The sequence below is a fragment of the Thamnophis sirtalis genome, unplaced genomic scaffold (assembly GCF_051295495.1).
Source record: "Thamnophis sirtalis isolate CommonGarterSnake01/CBP01778 unplaced genomic scaffold, rThaSir2_p1.2 scaffold_4, whole genome shotgun sequence".
Taxonomy (NCBI): domain Eukaryota; kingdom Metazoa; phylum Chordata; class Lepidosauria; order Squamata; family Natricidae; genus Thamnophis; species Thamnophis sirtalis.
The window spans coordinates 58,227,371-58,240,095 of NW_028261384.1; positions in this window are offsets into that span (position 1 = coordinate 58,227,371).

Sequence of the window (12,725 nt, forward strand, 5' to 3'; positions counted from 1 at the left end):
TGAGTCACTGCCTGCAAACCACCTGGATAGATTACATCCAGATACTTCCCCTGAAAAAAGTCCCACCAGGAAAATAAGAGTGTTTGACATAGGGGCCTCTGTCTATGCCCAGAACTTTGCAGGCCATCCCCCATGGCTACTGGGCAACATCATAGGGATAGCTGGATCCTATTCTTTTAAAATAGAGTTAGGGGATAGGAGGGAGTGGAGATGCCACATTGACCACATACAGAGGAGGGTAAGCCTCTCCCTGACTCAGGACCTAGCACAACCAGCACCACCAGAGATGGGCTGTGGAACACCAGGAACTGCAAGCAATGCTGAGGGAGAAGCAGACTTACCTGAAGAAGGCATCCAATTACCATTGAGTCTGACACCAGTCGGTGACGTCCTGCGGCCTGCTAAGAATCTGAGAGAGTGCCAGGAACATCCTCCTGTGCCAACCACTAGAAATACACTATGAAGATCTCAATGAATCAGGTGGCAGCCACTGTACCTAAAGAATTATGCATGCACAATGCTGGGTGGGAAGGAGTGCTGTTTATAGTTTCCAGTCTGGTCCTCCATCTAGAGAGTGCAATCCTCTTTCCTGATTGGTCGTTCTGTTTGACAGCCGGATATAAAAAGAGTTGGATGGCTTGAATTTAGCTGTTGTCAACAGCTTATCAGGCACTGTGTTAGCTGTTGCGTTGGCAACCAATGTTAGCATTAAACAACTGTTAGCTTATTATCTCAGTCTCACCTCCATTCTGTTACCCCTCGTTCTCAGGACAGAACAGAGAGTACAGCCTCAGTTAATTCTTGCAGCTCCAAATGTTCAAATATACTCCACTCGGTAGTCTCAAAGCAGTCCTGCAACTGGGAGAGTGCTCCCTCTGACCAGATTTTGATAGTTTTCCTGATTGGCCGTATCCTTTTCCTAAGGAGGATATACTTTGGGCACAGTAGCAGAGAGATGTGGTCAGGCGTACCCTAATGGGAGAGGGGGATTGCTCTGTATGCCTGTCTTAAGTTTGAGTGCTTATGGTCTAAAGTGTTCTTACCTCTGGTGGTACACTGCATAAACTTAGGAAGAACAGACTTTAGACAGGCTTGATTAAAATCCAGAGCAATGACAAAAGCACCCTCATTTGCTGCTGCCTCTCGATGGAGGCAGCATGTAACTTAGAGAGCGCTGTGCTAACATTTGCATCAGGTGGAATATAGACAGCAGTGATAACTATAACAGAAATCTCTCTAGGTAAATAAAATGGCCAACAAATGACAGTTAAGAATTCCACATCTGGAGAACAGTATGTTTAAGTAACTCTACTGTTTTTTTTAAGTTTTTTTTATTTTTGGTTAAACAGACAAACACAACACACACACAAAATCATCTTTTGTTACATATTGTACAAATAACTTTCGTGCATCTCTTCCAGTCATTACTTATAGTTCATATCACATTATTTTTTTTAAATCAAAAATCTTTATATATCTTACTATCAACATATCACGCTTCTCATTTGACTGTGGCTGTTTTAACATCCTTTTGCATGAAATTGACCAAAATTAAAAACACAACCACATAGTAGCATTTCATTAATCATTTCTAATATCATCCAATAACATTACCCCTTTATAGCATGTTTTAAGTAAAAATTAACCTTTGATAACAAGGTTTCTAATCCTCCTTTCCAAATCGCTGTTTACAATTTATATCCCAATTCCTTTTATTAAACCAGTACATATATATTGTTAACTATATCCCTTGTCATTTCATTGTTATTGTTATAGTAGTTATTAACAGAAATTCATTCGCTAATTATATCAAATTCTCTCATCAAACCAACACATATAATCTTATTTCAATCTTATTTCTTTTGTCATTTGTGGAATTGATCTTCTACTTATTTCCTTAATAAAATTTTTGTGGACTTCTCTCTGCACCTTGTTGCTTGTAGTATCACTTAAGTAATCTCGATGCCCTTCACCTGCTATTTTAATCAGCTTATCTTTGGTTGAGAAGTTTTCTCTCCTTAAATCCATCATTTTTTCTCTTTTTTCTTCTTCCATGCCTTGAAATCCAGGGTAGAATTCCTGTTGATCTAAGTCCCTTTTCCATACTCCCCCTTTCCCACTTTCAACCACATTCACTCCACTGGTAAAGTAATTAGTTGTCTTGTCTTTGTAATCATTTTTCCCTTCAATTTTTGGGATTCTGACCCCATCATTTTTTGCTGTTATAAACTCTAATTTTTCCATCTTCTCGATTCTCTCTGTTATTTCTAATAAATTTTGAATTCTGGCCAGGATGTTTTGCAAAGTTTTTTGTTTTTTTTTTAATATTGTGCCATTTTGGCAAGCTGGTAGATATTGCCACTGGCTTCCAAGGCTTCTTATATTAAATTAGCTTAAACACAAATTCATTTATGATCTTCATAAAAGAAGATTCTGTTTCTTTTTCTCTCCCACTTCCAGTAAGACTCTCAAAGTGCACCTGTATAAACAATTCGGGCCCTTGCTTCTTATCACTTTCTATAAACAAGTTGCAGAGCCTTGAGATACAAAGTCAGTGAGATCAAAAGGAAAAGGGAAAGTGCATTGTTTCAAAAACTCAAGCCACCAGCCTCCAAGTGGCAGTATTGCTTCCCACTCTCTAATGTTATTTCAAACTTAAAAGAAACAGAGTTTTTAAATGGAATTAATAGCAAGAAATAAAGTCCTTGTTGAAATAAAGACTTTAATCCATAGATTAAAAAATAAAAATAAACATAGAAGAAAAACTGATCCATTCTCTTTAAAAAGAAAAACAAAGTTGCGAGCACTTCAATCCACAAAGTAGAATTACAAAGAAAAAGAAATACACTATCCAAAGCAATCCAATATAGGTTAATTTCGCCACTTGTTTTCTTCTGCTTTCAAATATAATTTAACTTTTTTAAAAAATTGAGCAGCCTTTTCCAAAACAGTTTCCTCACCAGATGGACACATTTCTCTTTCTGCTTCCTTTCTGGAGCCATCCCAATTTCATCAGCCTGGGGCTGGACTTTTTGTCGCTGGCTTAAACAACTTCTCTTGGATCGATCAGGGACTTTGTGGTGTCCCTGAGATCAGCAAGACACATTCTTCCTGTTCATCATCTCTACAGGATGGTTTAGGTCCAATTGGACTATCCAGCGGCAAAAGTATTGGCAGCGGTCTCAGGCCATTGAGACCACATGTCCGTATCATCTCAATGTTGGCTCCTCCTCAAGTAACTCTACTGTCAGTACACCAGTAATTATGTGTGTAAATACAAAGTCCTCCACCTTTGCTTTTACTGGAGTTGCTGTTTCTGTCAAAGCTGTGTGTGGTGTGATTAATTAGCTTTACTGGCACGTCCAGTACAAGTGGATGAAGTCAAGTCTCTGTGAGGAAAATCACAAACTAATGATCTTATTCGCTGTCATCCATAGCTCTGGTTCATCAGTTTTGTGGACAAAGGATCTAGAGTTGGTTAGAAAAATGCTTGGTAATGCTGATCTGTGAGACTCTTCCATAATTGAACTAGCAAACCAGCTTTGCATCCCCACCTCTGCTTCCACATACTACCGTATTTTTCAGGGTATAAGACGCATCCTTTTCCCTCAAAAAAGAGGCTGAAAATCTGGGTGCATCTTATATACTGAATACAGCATTTTTGGCATCCCGAAACCCCACCCCCTTTGCAAAAATGGCCGTGCATAGCTTGTAGGAAGCTTTTAAAGACCTCCTGGGGGCTGGGGAGGGCAGAAATGAGCAAACCAGCCCCCCAGGAGCACTCTATAACCTTCCTAAAGGCTATCCATACCTTTTTTTAAAATGAAAAATGGGCCCATTTTTGTGAAAAATTGGCTGTTTTTTGCTCATTCCCCTCCCCAGGAGCACTCTGCAAGCTCCCTGAAGGCTATTCATGCCTTTTGGGGGGGGGGGGAACAAGTCGTTTTTGAGAGGTTTGCAGAGTGCAAAAACTTTTTTTTCCTCTTCAAAACCTTGCTGCATCTTATACTCCGGTGTATCTTATACTCTGAAAAATATGGTACTTTTTAAAATGACCTACCCAAAATTGGAGAGAAAGTTCCCATTGTTCATGCAATTGAAGTGATAAAAAGAATAACCTAATTCTGGGTCAACATATCTACCTGAAACATTTTGCAACAAAGAGTATGAAATGTTACTCAAAAAATCCTTTTAGATCTGTTAAAAAGATATTGTGACATCCAAAATGAAGTAGGAAGGATGCACTCTATATTATAGAAAACAAATAATACTGTAAATATTCCACCTAGCCTAACCAAGGGTGACAAAAACACACAAAAATTTTCCAGAAAACAAAAATACTGTATTTTGAGCTCTTGAAAATACTGATGGCACCGTGAAAATCTTTAAATTCTGTAGTATATTAATGCTAAACATTTCTGCTTATGACAGTCTTGCTGTTGGTGTTGTATCAAGACTTGGCTGTTGCCCTAGTGTATGTGTATCTACCTACAAGATGGGACAGCAACCAAGTCTTGATGCAATGCTAACAGTAAGACTCTGATCGGACAAATTAGTAACCAGACTTACTGCTTGAGATATGGGAAAAGACAACTCCTTTGGCAGGACTTCCCTTTAATTGCTTTAATAACCAGTTAAGCATGTTTGCTGAGCAATCTAGCATATCAATAAGATTTTTCCCTTAAGCTAGTCAGAAAATTGTAATTTTTTTTGCCAAGTGCTATACCAACAGACAAGTACTTTTTTTCAATGAATGAAATATTTGGGGGGAAAAACCCTGTATGTTTGATAATTTTTATGAAGGAGATCCTGTGTACTTTAAAATCCTGTATCTCCCTTTACTATGGGGGGGGGGGTTAAGCCTTAAGCCTGCTAAATATTAAAATATGCAACTTTCATAAAATATTGTTTTCCATAGAGGGAGGATAGTAAGAAGATTGAAACACACCAATCAATAGTTGGATGACCAGATTAGAAGTCTTCCAAACAATCATTTACTGGTAGAATATCTATTTAACACAAGAACAGACTTTCTACAGAATTTAGTCTGGGATGTGGATTCATGCAGATTTTGGCCTCTTCCTTATAGCCATGCAAATTCCTCCTCCCCTTATATTGGAAGAAAAGTATGCCATGAAAATTTGCCCTGCCCTGATATTGTATTGTTCTGCTGCTGTGATAAGACAAATCATTGATATTCTTACAAAATTAATAAGGGAGAAATTAAAGGAAAAAATTAGTGGATTGGTCTGCTCTATTTCCTGTCCTACACAGCATCACCACGCTGACAAGAAAGACAAAGACTGTCAATTATGGAGAAATGAGCTTTGGCAATTGTTGGCAGCTGCATTGGTGTGTTAGTGGCCTACTATGCAGAACATTTCTAAACATAGCTCTAGCAATCTTTTTGGAGAATGCTAAACTTTTATCAAAAAATAGTGTAAGTGGCAGATTGGTGCAGTTGGCCAATACACAAGTGTGAAGATGTTTCCTTAACTGAGAGTCGAATAAAACAAACGTTCCCATGGCTATCTCTAGTTTGACATTAAAGTAAGATATCCCACATGGCTATCATAAACATCCCTCCAGAGGTGCTGGGACCTCCAGCTTTCCGGCGACAGGAAACTAGTTGTAAATCTCAGTTGCTACAGATACTGCTAGTAATTTAATTCCGAGGTGCTCCTCCTCCCAATTGAATGGCAGTATCACTTAAGGGATCTGACATGCTTGTTGTTCTTTAGAAAAAGGAGAGATCCACCTTGAAAAGATAGGAAAAGAAATTGCATCATAGTATTTTAACAAGATTTGTCAGGGTATTCAAGGGTCAAGTGGGCTTGCTGTTAACGTACCTGCCTCCCAACAGTGTTGCAACAGCCCTCCCCTCGCTTCTCAAGTCAGTAGCCGAGCTGGCAATTGAGTTCCCCAGGCTTATGGTGCTGGGGGACTTCAATTTGCCTTTGCTCGGCGAGCACTCTGATGGAGCGCAGGAGTTCATGGCTTCCATGACAGCCATGGGCTTGGCCCAAGTAATTCGGGGCCCGACTCACTCGGCGGGTCACACGCTCAACCTCGTATTCCTCTAGGAGCAGTGGAGTTGTGATCTTGGTTTGAGGGGTAGTAAGATCTTACCCCTGTCATGGTCGGACCACTACCTATTGAGGCTTGACTTTCGGAGGCCAAACCCCCACTGTAGGGAGGAGGAACTGATTAGGTGGTTCCACCCCAGGCGCCTTATGGACCCTTTGGGCTTTCAGACGGCGCTTGGCGTTGTTCCTGATACCCTCGCCCGCAGTCCGGCGGAGACCCTGGTTGCTGCCTGGAACTTAGCAGTGTCAGAGGCTCTCAACCGGATTGCGCCTTTACGGCCGATCCGAGGCAGTGGATCCAGGAGGGCTCCTTAGTTTATCGAGGAACTCGGGGAGATGAAGCGCCAAAAGAGACACCTAGAGCACCGCTGGAGATCCAGTAAGTCCAAGTCAGACTGAGCACTATTAAAATCCTGCATCAGAGTTTACCTTCGGGCAATTAGGACGTCAAAAAGAACTCATGTTGCCACTCTGATAGCTTCCGCTGAGTCGCGCCCAGCCGCCTTGTTTAGGATAACCCGTTCCCTCCTGAATAGGAGGGATACGAGTGATCCTTTGCGAGGTAGAACTGAGGAATACGTCCAATTCCTCGCGGATAAAGTTGCTCGGCTTTGGGAGGACCTGGACTCCAATTGCGCAGAGCCAGCCGAGGCACCAGGGGAGAATCTGGAGCGACATCTCTGGATTGATTTTCAACTCGTTACCCCTGAGGAAGTGGACAAGGACATGGGAGCTGTGAGTGCCTCCACATGTGTGCTGGACCCGTGCCCCTCCTGGCTGGTTGCGAACAGCAGGGAGGTGACACGGGACTGGATCCAGGCAGTAGTTAGCGCCTCCCTCCAAAGAAGCCATCTTTGGATCCAGCCGTCTTAAATAACTATCGTCCAGTCTCCAACCTCCCCTTTGTGGGGAAGGTTGTTGAGAAAGTGGTGGCCTCTCAGCTCCGGCGGTCCTTGGATGAAACTGATTATCTAGATCCCTTTCAGTCGGGATTTAGGCCTGGCTACAGCACGGAAACTGCTTTGGTCGCACTGACCGATGATCTCTGGAGAGCCAGGGACGGGGGTCATGCCTCCATCCTAGTGCTCCTTGACCTCTCAGCGGCCTTCGATACCATCGACCATGGTATCCTTCTGCGACGACTGCGGGAGGTGGGGGTGGGAGGCACCGTTTTTCGGTAGTTCTCCTCCTACCTCTCGGACAGGTCGCAGTCGGTGTTGGTTGGGGGACAGAGATCAACCCCTAGGCCCCTGAATTATGGGGTACTGCAGGGTTCGGTCCTGTCCCCCCTCCTCTTTAACATCTACATGAAGCCGCTGGGTGAGATCATTCGACGGCACGGGATAAAATATCATAAGTATGTGGACGATACACAGTTGTATCTATCCACCCCGTGCCAACTCAGTGAAGCGGTTGACGTGATGTGTCAGTGCCTTGAGGCTGTCAGGGTCTGGATGGGGGTTAACAAGCTTGCACTCAATCCGGATAAGACCGAGTGGCTGGTGTGTTTCCCTCCTACTAATTGGCCAAGTTTTCCATCTCTCAGGCTGGGGGGTCCCCTCAGACAGGGTTCGCAATTTGGGAGTCCTCCTGGATCCACAGCTGACTTTTGAACACCATTTGTCGGCTGTGACCAGGGGGGCATTTGCCCAGGTTCACCTGGTGCGCCAATTGCGTCCCTACCTGAACCGGGAGGCCCTCGCAACAGTCACTCACCCTTGTGACCTCAAGACTGGACTACTGCAACGTGCTCTACATGGGGCAGCCCTTGAAGAGCATTTGGAGACTTCAGCTAGTCCAGAATGCAGCCGTGCGAGCGATCGTGGGTGCACCTCGGTACACCCACGTTACACCTATCCTCCGCGAGCTGCACTGGTTGCCTATTGGTCTTCGGATATGCTTCAAGGTGCTAGTCGTCACTTATAAAGCCCTTCATGGTATTGGACCTGGGTACTTGAGAGACCGCCTGCTGCCAATTACCTCCAACAGACCGATTAGATCCCACAGATTAGGCCTCCTCCGAATTCCATCCACTGGCCAATGCCGATTGGCTACTACCCGGAGGAGGACCTTCTCTGTGGCTGCTCCGGCCCTCTGGAATGAGCTCCCCAAGATTCGGACCCTCACCACCCTCCAGGCTTTCCGCAAAGCCTTAAAAACCTGGCTGTTCTGACAGGCCTGGGGCTGATAAGTTCCTGTCCCCGCTCGAATGGTGTGGCTGTTGATTGTTTTTTAAAATTGTGGTGTTGTGTTGTTTGTTGTCTTTTTCTGTTCCCCCCCCCCCGACTTGGTTTGTGAGCCGCCCTGAGTCCCTCTGGGAATAGGGCGGCATAGAAATACAATAAAATCGAAAATCGAAATCGAAATCAAATATTGGGAGTGAATTTTTTTCAATAGGACAGGGACCCTAACATGGTGTTTCACTACCCATTCATTTTGGGATGAAGGTAAATGCTTCCAAGCAACTAAGTATTGGGTTTTCCCCCTGTGGGTCCTAGAGTCCAGGATTTCCTTAATTTCAAAATGTTGTTCGCCTTCTATCATGATAGGAACAGGAGGTGTAGGTGCAGGTGGTCTGAGTTGTGAGATTACTTCTCGTTTGAGTAAACTAATGTGAAACACTGGATGGACTTGTCTGAGTGTCTTTGGAAGGAGTAATTCTACTGTTATGGGGTTGATAACTCTGGTGATTGGGAAAGGTCGGATGAAATTTGGCCCTAATTTCTTTGATGGCTGCAATGACTTCAGGAATTTTGTAGATAAGTATACTCTATCTCCAACATAGAAAGATTTGGGGTCTACTCTTTTTTTGTCAGCTTGATTTTTGAAAGCCTCTCTAGCTTCCTGCAAAGCTATTCTAACTACTGGCCATGTGTTTCGTAGGTCTATCCATTCTTTTTTTTTTCAAATATACTTTTTTATTTTCCATTTTCATAACATACAATCACATGTATACTATTACATAGCCAGTATCCTATTGTATTAAGTAGTAATTACAACAGTTCCTCTTGTCATCAACGCCCAGAAAGATAAAACCCATTATTAGCTCTTCTGCTCTCCATACACCTCTTTCTTCTACCTCTCTCCTACCTTCTTTCTTCCCTCCATCATCCTTTCCTACTCTACTTCCCCTTCCTTTCTCCTTCTCCTCTCTCTACTTTCCACTCCTTCTTATCCTCCTCATCTTCCCCCCTTACCCTCTCTCCTATCCCTTTCTTCCCATCTTTCTTCTCTCTTCTGTTTCCCACTCTTCCTCTCATTGGTGTATTTCCGCTTCTGAGCAAACTCCAATCTATGTTGATGGTATTTATGCTTCCATATCCATGGAAAGTTTTTATTTTCCATTTTCATAACATATAATCACATGTAAACTATTACATAGTCAATATCATGTTGTATTAACTTAATAATCAATTACATCAATTACTTACATCAATTACTTACATCAATTCATCTTACCATCAACTACCAAAGGAAAAAAAAAGAAAAACCCAGTTATTGGCTCTTCTGCTCTCCATGCACCATATTTATACCTTATCCGACACTTTCTTCCCCCTCTCTCCTCCCCCTTTCTACATCCTGTCTTCCCTCCATCATTTTCTACTCTACTTCCCCTTCCTTTCTCCTTCTCCTCTCTCCCCTTACCACTCCTCCTTATATACCTTATCTTCCCGCTTCACCCTCTCTCCTATCCCTCTCTTCCTATCTTTCTTCTCTCCTCTGCTTCTCACTCTTCCTCTAATTCACTTGGTGTATTTCAGCTTCTGAGCAAACTCCCTTTTGTGTTGATGGTATTTATAATTCCATTTCAATATACATAAAAAAGAAAAAATAGCAGTATACATGTACAATCATCCAACATCCTTCCTCCAACTTAGTAAACTCCATTCCCTCCCCACCAACCCCACCAACCTTCCCCCACCCTGACTTCCCAGAACCAATACAAGGTATAAATCTTTAACAAAAACAGTTTAAAATATACTTAAAGAAAAAGTAGAAAGTTAATAACATCTTTGAATTGAGCTTAGCTCCTCCTTGCTAGGCTAACTATAAACAATTTGTATCATTTCTGATCTTAATCATAAGCTATCTGAAATTTCCTAGACCCATATTTATTTTGAATATAGTCAATCCATTTTTCCCAGTCTCGTTTATATCTCTCATTTGAATTATCCTTGAGATATGCAAATATTTTAGCCATCTCTGCTAAGTTTGTGATTTTCAATGTCCATTCCTGGATAGTAGACAAATCTTCCTTCTTCCAGTATTATGCCACCAACAATCTAGCTGCAGTTATCAAATACAAAATCAAGTTAATCTCTACTGCTGTACAGTCAGTAATTATACATAACAAAAAATAGGTGGGGGTAAACTTTATCCTTTTTTTTTTAGAACATTTTGCATAATCCATCATATTTTTGTCCAGAATACCTTAACCTTTTTATAAGTCTACCATGTCATTTAATTTATATTGATGTTTTTTCCCAACCCGTAGCAAGGCATTCCCCAGAAGATGACCTTTAAAATTCTCATCCACCTCTTTATTATACAGCAAACAAGCAGCCATATACCAAATCATACCCTTCAATACTGAACACTCCATCCCCTGCTAAATTGATCCAATTGCTTAACATTCCATATTAGAGACTTAGTTACCATCATTAGCCCCCTGAAACTTTTTAATAGCCATCTAAACATCTTGGAATTTAACGTTTGGCCTAGCTCCTCCCACTGTTTCTAATGTAACACCTGTATGCTCCTGAACGGTGGCGTGTGTACATTGCTTTCTTAATTCCTGTTCCATTCGTCTAGTAACCACACGGTCTTGTCTTTGTTCTTTAGCTTCTTGTACCTCTGAGAGAACAAGTTGATCCCCCCTTGTTAATACTTGAGTGGTTTGCTTTCCATCATATCCTTCTTGTTCTCTTTGTCTAGATCTAGAGGAAGAGGGTTGTCCACCTTTCAGTAAGTTGGTATAGAAATCTTGTGTCTTCCATACTGTATTGAGACAATGTCTTTTTCCAAGGTAGCTAAATGCGATGCCGGCTGGTGTGTCCCATCTAATCTGTATCTGGCGATTATTAAGCTCTTCAACTAAAAAGGCATAGTCTTTTCTAGATCTCAGCATTTTAGGTGGTATCTCCGCTTATTTTTGTAGGATTCCTGTAATACCATATTTCTCACATCTCTAGTGGCGAAGTAGATCACTATATCTCTTGGTAATTGTTTTTGTTTTGTCAGCGAGGAATTAACACGGTAAACCTTTTCGATTTGCCAATCAAGATTCCCTCCTGACCTTCCCGCCATTAGGTCGAAGGCTTCAGAGAGAGTCTGTTTCAGGTTCTCTTATGTATTTTCAGGGAGGCCCCTTATCCTTAAAGCAAATTCCATTTGCCTATACTGTAGCATTATGATTTCATTTTCTGCATCACTAACCTTTTGCTGGACCGCCTCCATCTTCATTACCAAGTTCGTATTAGAGTCACTAAGATCTTCTAACTTTTCTTCAAGGCCATATGCATAACCCACTAGCAAATTCAGAGCCATCAGAAAGTCCCCTCTAATCCTTTGGTTACATGTCATAAGTTCTTCAGACATCTGTTTGTTAGAAGCAGCTATCTCTTCCTTAAGTTTGGCTTCCATCATAACAGCATGATTTTTTAACGCATCGATTAATTCCTTCTGCAGAATTTCCCTTGTCAGGGGGTCCCCTGCAGAAGTAGAAGGGAGTAATGATTGTATTTTAGTCTATCCATTCATTAAGTTAGGGGATAGTGGGTTCTTCTGTGGGTAGTTCAGGTATGGGGTTGAAATATTGGCCTGTTGCTACTCTAAAAGGGGTGAAACCAGTGCTTGAGTGCACAACGTTATTGAAGGCCACTTCTGCAAAAGGTAAAAGATCAACCCAGTTATTCTGTTGAAAATTAATAAAACATCTTAGGTATTGTTTTAGAACCATATTCCAATTTTCAGTTTGACAATTGATGCATGGATGGTGACTGGAGCTCAGTCCTTGGGTGGTGCCAAGTAAGTTTAAGAATGCCCCCCAAAATTTTGAGGTGAATTGGACCCCTCTGTCGGAGATGATTCTCTGTGGAGCTCCATGAAGGCGATAAATATGTATGAGGAATAACTTGGCTAGACTTTTGGCAGTTGGGATCGTTTGGCATGGTATAAAACAAATTTGAAAACAATGTGTTACGACCCAAATGACAGTATTCCCTGCACTTTCTGGTAGCCCGACAATAAAATCCATAGCAATCTTCTTCCAGGGTGCTGAAGGCTGGACTACCTTCTGTAACAGTCCTGGCATTTTGCCTTGGCGTCTTTCAGCTGCCACACAAATTGGACAGCTGGCTACATAGCTCTCTGTTCTGACCCCCCTCCGTCCGGTGATTAACGCCAACACAGGCTTACTGTTAGCAACGCTTTATTCACAGCAATTACAATCCTGTTGTCTGAAAGCCCACACACGACTCACAGGCAAGACATTGGCAGCAACCCAGACTCTCACAGACAAGAGATAGAATACAAACAACAGCTTCTCCAGATTGTGATGTCCTGCAAAAGGACTCCTTCCAAAGTCTCTTCTTACATACTCTCTTGGGAGGGGCCCAGCCACAACCACCTGGGCTTGAT